This window comes from Carassius auratus, unplaced genomic scaffold (genome assembly GCF_003368295.1).
Source record: "Carassius auratus strain Wakin unplaced genomic scaffold, ASM336829v1 scaf_tig00216387, whole genome shotgun sequence".
Lineage (NCBI taxonomy): Eukaryota > Metazoa > Chordata > Actinopteri > Cypriniformes > Cyprinidae > Carassius > Carassius auratus.
The window spans coordinates 102,501-110,000 of NW_020528544.1; the positions used below are offsets into that span (position 1 = coordinate 102,501).

Here is a 7,500-nt window from a genome sequence, read left to right on the forward strand (position 1 = left end):
GCCCATAAGCCCAGAGGTCGATGGATCGAAACCATCCTCTGCTAAGGCATTTTAAATCTCAATCTTATTCAGGAGGCCTTTACAATACACAAAAAGAGTTAACTTCTAGACACTCCTGAGGCACTGGCCTCCAAAGCCAGAGATTGTGGTTTCAAGTCCGGTCAAGGTTGATTACAGCAGAGTGGCGCAGCGGAAGCGTGCTGGGCCCATAACCCAGAGGTCGATGGATCGAAACCATCCTCTGCTAAGGCATTTTAAATCTCAATCTTATTCAGGAGCCCTTTACAATACGCACAAAAAGTTAACATCTATACATCCCTGAGGCACTGGCCTCCTAAGAAAGAGATTGTGGTTTCGAGTCCGGTCAAGGTGCACTACAGCAGAGTGGCGCAGCGGAAGCGTGCTGGGCCCATAACCCAGAGGTCGATGGATCGAAACCATCCTCTGCTATGACCTTTTAACTTCTAAACACTCTTGAGTCCCTAAAAAGGAACAAAAGCCACAAGCTGGTCGTGAAAAGCTGAGGCCAATTTGACCTCTAATAATATTCAGTCATCTAGAAGACTCTTTGTGTGCATTGTAAAGGCCTCCTGAATAAGATTGAGATATAAAAGGGCAAGTTAGCATCTGTTTTCAAGCCCCAGTGGCCTAATGGATAAGGCACTGGCCTCTTAAGCCAGGGATTGTGGGATTGAGTCCCATCTGGGGTGAATACAGCAGAGTGGAGCAGCGGAAGCGTGTGTAACCCAGAGGTTGAAGGATCGAAACGATCCTCTGCTAAGCCTTTTTGAAACTCAGGATGCCTTTACAATACACACAAAGAGTTAACTTCTAGACACTCCTGAGGCACTGGCCTCCTAAGCCAGAGATTGTGGTTTCAAGTCCGGTCAAGGTTGATTACAGCAGAGTGGCGCAGCGGAAGCGTGCTGGGCCCATAACCCAGAGGTCGATGGATCGAAACCATCCTCTGCTAAGGCATTTTAAATATCAATCTTATTCAGGAGCCCTTTACAGTACGCACAAAAAGTTAACATCTATACAGCCCTTAGGCACTGGCCTCCTAAGCCAGAGATTGTGGTTTCGAGTCAGGTCAAGGTGCACTACAGCAGAGTGGCGCAGCGGAAGCGTGCTGGGCCCATAACCCAGAGGTCGATGGAACGAAACCATCCTCTGCTATGCCCTTTTAACTTCTAAACACTCCTGAGACCCTAAAAAACGTCAAAAGCAACAAGCTGGTCGTGAAAAGCTGAGGCCAATTTGACCTCTCATAATATTCAGTCATCTAGAAGACTCTTTGTGTGCATTGTAAAGGCCTCCTGAATAAGATTGAGATATAAAAAGGCAAGTTAGCATCTGTTTTCAAGCCCCAGTGGCCTAATGGATAAGGCACTGGCCTCTTAAGCCAGGGATTGTGGGATTGAGTCCCATCTGGGATGAATACAGCAGAGTGGAGCAGCGGAAGCGTGTGTAACCCAGAGGTTGAAGGATCGAAACGATCCTCTGCTAAGCCTTTTTGAAACTCAGGATGCCTTTACAATACACACAAAGAGTTAACTTCTAGACACTCCTGAGACCCTAAAAAAACGTCAAAAGCAACAAGCTGGCCGTGAAAAGCTGAGGCCAATTTGACCTCTCATAATATTCAGTCATCTAGAAGACTCTTTGTGTGCATTGTAAAGGCCTCCTGAATAAGATTGAGATGTAAAAGGGCAAGTTAGCATCTGTTTTCAAGCCCCAGTGGCCTAATGGATAAGGCACTGGCCTCTTAAGCCAGGGATTGTGGGATTGAGTCCCATCTGGGGTGAATGCAGCAGAGTGGAGCAGCCGAAGCGTGTTTAACCCAGAGGTTGAAGGATCGAAACGATCCTCTGCTAATCCTTTTTGAAACTCAGGATGCCTTTACAATACACAAAGAGTTAACTTCTAGACACTCCTGAGGCACTGGCCTCCTAAGCCAGAGATTGTGGATTCAAGTCCAGTCATGGTTGATTACAGCAGAGTGGCGCAGCGGAAGCGTGCTGGGCCCATAACCCAGAGGTCGATGGATCGAAACCATCCTCTGCTATGACCTTTTAACTTCTAAACACTCTTGAGTCCCTAAAAAGGAACAAAAGCCACAAGCTGGTCGTGAAAAGCTGAGGCCAATTTGACCTCTAATAATATTCAGTCATCTAGAAGACTCTTTGTGTGCATTGTAAAGGCCTCCTGAATAAGATTGAGATATAAAAGGGCAAGTTAGCATCTGTTTTCAAGCCCCAGTGGCCTAATGGATAAGGCACTGGCCTCTTAAGCCAGGGATTGTGGGATTGAGTCCCATCTGGGGTGAATACAGCAGAGTGGAGCAGCGGAAGCGTGTGTAACCCAGAGGTTGAAGGATCGAAACGATCCTCTGTTAAGCCTTTTTGAAACTCAGGATGCCTTTACAATACACACAAAGAGTTAACTTCTAGACACTCCTGAGGCACTGGCCTCCTAAGCCAGAGATTGTGGTTTCAAGTCCGGTCAAGGTTGATTACAGCAGATTGGCGCAGCGGAAGCGTGCTGGGCCCATAACCCAGAGGTCGATGGATCGAAACCATCCTCTGCTAAGGCATTTTAAATATCAATCTTATTCAGGAGCCCTTTACAATACGCACAAAAAGTTAACATCTATACAGCCCTGAGGCACTGGCCTCCTAAGCCAGAGATTGTGGTTTCGAGTCAGGTCAAGGTGCACTACAGCAGAGTGGCGCAGCGGAAGCGTGCTGGGCCCATAACCCAGAGGTCGATGGATCGAAACCATCCTCTGCTATGCCCTTTTAACTTCTAAACACTCCTGAGACCCTAAAAAACGTCAAAAGCAACAAGCTGGTCGTGAAAAGCTGAGGCCAATTTGACCTCTCATAATATTCAGTCATCTAGAAGACTCTTTGTGTGCATTGTAAAGGCCTCCTGAATAAGATTGAGATATAAAAAGGCAAGTTAGCATCTGTTTTCAAGCCCCAGTGGCCTAATGGATAAGGCACTGGCCTCTTAAGCCAGGGATTGTGGGATTGAGTCCCATCTGGGGTGAATACAGCAGAGTGGAGCAGCGGAAGCGTGTGTAACCCAGAGGTTGAAGGATCGAAACGATCCTCTGCTAAGCCTTTTTGAAACTCAGGATGCCTTTACAATACACACAAAGAGTTAACTTCTAGACACTCCTGAGGCACTGGCCTCCTAAGCCAGAGATTTTGGTTTTAAGTCCGGTCAAGGTTGATTACAGCAGAGTGGCGCAGCGGAAGCGTGCTGGGCCCATAACCCAGAGGTCGATGGATCGAAACCATTCTCTGCTAAGGCATTTTAAATCTCAATCTTATTCAGGAGGCCTTTACAATACACAAAAAGAGTTAACTTCTAGACACTCCTGAGGCACTGGCCTCCAAAGCCAGAGATTGTGGTTTCAAGTCCGGTCAAGGTTGATTACAGCAGAGTGGCGCAGCGGAAGCGTGCTGGGCCCATAACCCAGAGGTCGATGGATCGAAACCATCCTCTGCTAAGGCATTTTAAATCTCAATCTTATTCAGGAGCCCTTTACAATACGCACAAAAAGTTAACATCTATACATCCCTGAGGCACTGGCCTCCTAAGAAAGAGATTGTGGTTTCGAGTCCGGTCAAGGTGCACTACAGCAGAGTGGCGCAGCGGAAGCGTGCTGGGCCCATAACCCAGAGGTCGATGGATCGAAACCATCCTCTGCTATGACCTTTTAACTTCTAAACACTCTTGAGTCCCTAAAAAGGAACAAAAGCCACAAGCTGGTCGTGAAAAGCTGAGGCCAATTTGACCTCTAATAATATTCAGTCATCTAGAAGACTCTTTGTGTGCATTGTAAAGGCCTCCTGAATAAGATTGAGATATAAAAGGGCAAGTTAGCATCTGTTTTCAAGCCCCAGTGGCCTAATGGATAAGGTACTAGCCTCTTAAGCCAGGGATTGTGGGATTGAGTCCCATCTGGGGTGAATACAGCAGAGTGGAGCAGCGGAAGCGTGTGTAACCCAGAGGTTGAAGGATCGAAACGATCCTCTGCTAAGCCTTTTTGAAACTCAGGATGCCTTTACAATACACACAAAGAGTTAACTTCTAGACACTCCTGAGGCACTGGCCTCCTAAGCCAGAGATTGTGGTTTCAAGTCTGGTCAAGGTTGATTACAGCAGAGTGGCGCAGTGGAAGCGTGCTGGGCCATAACCCAGAGGTCGATGGATCGAAACCATCCTCTGCTAAGGCATTTTACATCTCAATCTTATTCAGGAGGCCTTTACAATACGCACAAAAAGTTAACATCTATACACCCCTGAGGCACTGGCCTCCTAAGCCAGAGATTGTGGTTTCGAGTCCGGTCAAGGTGCACTACAGCAGAGTGGCGCAGCGGAAGTGTGCTGGGCCCATAACCCAGAGGTCGATGGATCGAAACCATCCTCTGCTATGACCTTTTAACTTCTAAACACTCTTGAGTCCCTAAAAAGGAACAAAAGCCACAAGCTGGTCGTGAAAAGCTGAGGCCAATTTGACCTCTAATAATATTCAGTCATCTAGAAGACTCTATGTGTGCATTGTAAAGGCCTCCTGAATAAGATTGAGATGTAAAAGGGCAAGTTAGCATCTGTTTTCAAGCCCCAGTGGCCTAATGGATAAGGCACTGGCCTCTTAAGCCAGGGATTGTGGGATTGAGTCCCATCTGGGGTGAATGCAGCAGAGTGGAGCAGCGGAAGCGTGTTTAACCCAGAGGTTGAAGGATCGAAACGATCCTCTGCTAATCCTTTTTGAAACTCAGGATGCCTTTACAATACACACAAAGAGTTAACTTCTAGACACTCCTGAGGCACTGGCCTCCTAAGCCAGAGATTTTGGTTTTAAGTCCGGTCAAGGTTGATTAAAGCAGAGTGGCGCAGCGGAAGCGTGCTGGGCCCATAACCCAGAGGTCGATGGATCGAAACCATTCTCTGCTAAGGCATTTTAAATCTCAATCTTATTCAGGAGGCCTTTACAATATACAAAAAGAGTTAACTTCTAGACACTCCTGAGGCACTGGCCTCCAAAGCCAGAGATTGTGGTTTCAAGTCCGGTCAAGTTTGATTACAGCAGAGTGGCGCAGCGGAAGCGTGCTGGGCCCATAACCCAGAGGTCGATGGATCGAAACCATCCTCTGCTAAGACATTTTAAATCTCAATCTTATTCAGGAGCCCTTTACAATACGCACAAAAAGTTAACATCTATACAACCCTGAGGCACTGGCCTCCTAAGCCAAAGATTGTGGTTTCGAGTCCGGTCAAGGTGCACTACAGCAGAGTGGTGCAGCGGAAGCGTGCTGGGCCCATAACCCAGAGGTCGATGGATCGAAACCATCCTCTGCTATGACCTTTCAACTTCTAAACACGCCTGAGTCCCTAAAAAAAACGTCAAAAGCAACAAGCTGGTCGTGAAAAGCTGAGGCCAATTTGACCTCTCATAATATTCAGTCATCTAGAAGACTCTTTGTGTGCATTGTAAAGGCCTCCTGAATAAGATTGAGATATAAAAGGGCAAGTTAGCATCTGTTTTCAAGCCCCAGTGGCCTAATGGATAAGGCACTGGCCTCTTAAGCCAGGGATTGTGGGATTGAGTCCCATCTGGGGTGAATACAGCAGAGTGGAGCAGCGGAAGCGTGTGTAACCCAGAGGTTGAAGGATCGAAACGATCCTCTGCTAAGCCTTTTTGAAACTCAGGATGGCCTTTACAATATACAAAAAGAGTTAACTTCTAGACACTCCTGAGGCACTGGCCTCCAAAGCCAGAGATTGTGGTTTCAAGTCCGGTCAAGGTTGATTATAGCAGAGTGGCGCAGCGGAAGCGTGCTGGGCCCATAACCCAGAGGTCGATGGATCGAAACCATCCTCTGCTAAGGCATTTTAAATCTCAATCTTATTCAGGAGGCCTTTACAATACACAAAAAGAGTTAACTTCTAGACACTCCTGAGGCACTGGCCTCCAAAGCCAGAGATTGTGGTTTCAAGTCCGGTCAAGGTTGATTACAGCAGAGTGGCGCAGCGGAAGCGTGCTGGGCCCATAACCCAGAGGTCGATGGATCGAAACCATCCTCTGCTAAGGCATTTTAAATCTCCATCTTATTCAGGAGCCCTTTACAATACGCACAAAAAGTTAACATCTATACATCCCTGAGGCACTGGCCTCCTAAGAAAGAGATTGTGGTTTCGAGTCCGGTCAAGGTGCACTACAGCAGAGTGGCGCAGCGGAAGCGTGCTGGGCCCATAACCCAGAGGTCGATGGATCGAAACCATCCTCTGCTATGACCTTTTAACTTCTAAACACTCTTGAGTCCCTAAAAAGGAACAAAAGCCACAAGCTGGTCGTGAAAAGCTGAGGCCAATTTGACCTCTAATAATATTCAGTCATCTAGAAGACTCTTTGTGTGCATTGTAAAGGCCTCCTGAATAAGATTGAGATATAAAAGGGCAAGTTAGCATCTGTTTTCAAGCCCCAGTGGCCTAATGGATAAGGTACTGGCCTCTTAAGCCAGGGATTGTGGGATTGAGTCCCATCTGGGGTGAATACAGCAGAGTGGAGCAGCGGAAGCGTGTGTAACCCAGAGGTTGAAGGATCGAAACGATCCTCTGCTAAGCCTTTTTGAAACTCAGGATGCCTTTACAATACACACAAAGAGTTAACTTCTAGACACTCCTGAGGCACTGGCCTCCTAAGCCAGAGATTGTGGTTTCAAGTCTGGTCAAGGTTGATTACAGCAGAGTGGCGCAGCGGAAGCGTGCTGGGCCCATAACCCAGAGGTCGATGGATCGAAACCATCCTCTGCTAAGGCATTTTACATCTCAATCTTATTCAGGAGGCCTTTACAATACGCACAAAAAGTTAACATCTATACACCCCTGAGGCACTGGCCTCCTAAGCCAGAGATTGTGGTTTCGAGTCCGGTCAAGGTGCACTACAGCAGAGTGGCGCAGCGGAAGTGTGCTGGGCCCATAACCCAGAGGTCGATGGATCGAAACCATCCTCTGCTATGACCTTTTAACTTCTAAACACTCTTGAGTCCCTAAAAAGGAACAAATGCCACAAGCTGGTCGTGAAAAGCTGAGGCCAATTTGACCTCTAATAATATTCAGTCATCTAGAAGACTCTTTGTGTGCATTGTAAAGGCCTCCTGAATAAGATTGAGATGTAAAAGGGCAAGTTAGCATCTGTTTTCAAGCCCCAGTGGCCTAATGGATAAGGCACTGGCCTCTTAAGCCAGGGATTGTGGGATTGAGTCCCATCTGGGGTCAATGCAGCAGAGTGGAGCAGCGGAAGCGTGTTTAACCCAGAGGTTGAAGGATCGAAACGATCCTCTGCTAATCCTTTTTGAAACTCAGGATGCCTTTACAATACACACAAAGAGTTAACTTCTAGACACTCCTGAGGCACTGGCCTCCTAAGCCAGAGATTTTGGTTTTAAGTCCGGTCAAGGTTGATTACAGCAGAGTGGCGCAGCG

At 47.3% G+C, this 7,500-nt stretch overlaps 9 non-coding genes across 9 annotated transcripts; all 9 read left to right on the forward strand.

Annotated features, from left to right (window-relative positions):
• The first annotated feature begins 637 nt into the window (after positions 1-637).
• Positions 638-710, forward strand: trnak-cuu (transfer RNA lysine (anticodon CUU)). Its single transcript has one exon. It is a non-coding gene; the product is annotated as a tRNA-Lys (tRNA).
• Positions 711-1,363: 653 nt separating this feature from the next.
• Positions 1,364-1,436, forward strand: trnak-cuu (transfer RNA lysine (anticodon CUU)). The gene has a single exon. It is a non-coding gene; the product is annotated as a tRNA-Lys (tRNA).
• A 295-nt stretch (positions 1,437-1,731) lies between these two features.
• On the forward strand, positions 1,732-1,804 carry trnak-cuu (transfer RNA lysine (anticodon CUU)). Its single transcript has one exon. It is a non-coding gene; the product is annotated as a tRNA-Lys (tRNA).
• Positions 1,805-2,252: 448 nt separating this feature from the next.
• On the forward strand, positions 2,253-2,325 carry trnak-cuu (transfer RNA lysine (anticodon CUU)). Its single transcript has one exon. It is a non-coding gene; the product is annotated as a tRNA-Lys (tRNA).
• Positions 2,326-2,978: 653 nt separating this feature from the next.
• On the forward strand, positions 2,979-3,051 carry trnak-cuu (transfer RNA lysine (anticodon CUU)). Its single transcript has one exon. It is a non-coding gene; the product is annotated as a tRNA-Lys (tRNA).
• Positions 3,052-4,632: 1,581 nt separating this feature from the next.
• Positions 4,633-4,705, forward strand: trnak-cuu (transfer RNA lysine (anticodon CUU)). Its single transcript has one exon. It is a non-coding gene; the product is annotated as a tRNA-Lys (tRNA).
• Positions 4,706-5,563: 858 nt separating this feature from the next.
• trnak-cuu (transfer RNA lysine (anticodon CUU)) lies at positions 5,564-5,636 on the forward strand. The gene has a single exon. It is a non-coding gene; the product is annotated as a tRNA-Lys (tRNA).
• Positions 5,637-6,493: 857 nt separating this feature from the next.
• Positions 6,494-6,566, forward strand: trnak-cuu (transfer RNA lysine (anticodon CUU)). Its single transcript has one exon. It is a non-coding gene; the product is annotated as a tRNA-Lys (tRNA).
• A 653-nt stretch (positions 6,567-7,219) lies between these two features.
• On the forward strand, positions 7,220-7,292 carry trnak-cuu (transfer RNA lysine (anticodon CUU)). Its single transcript has one exon. It is a non-coding gene; the product is annotated as a tRNA-Lys (tRNA).
• The last annotated feature ends 208 nt before the right edge of the window (positions 7,293-7,500 follow it).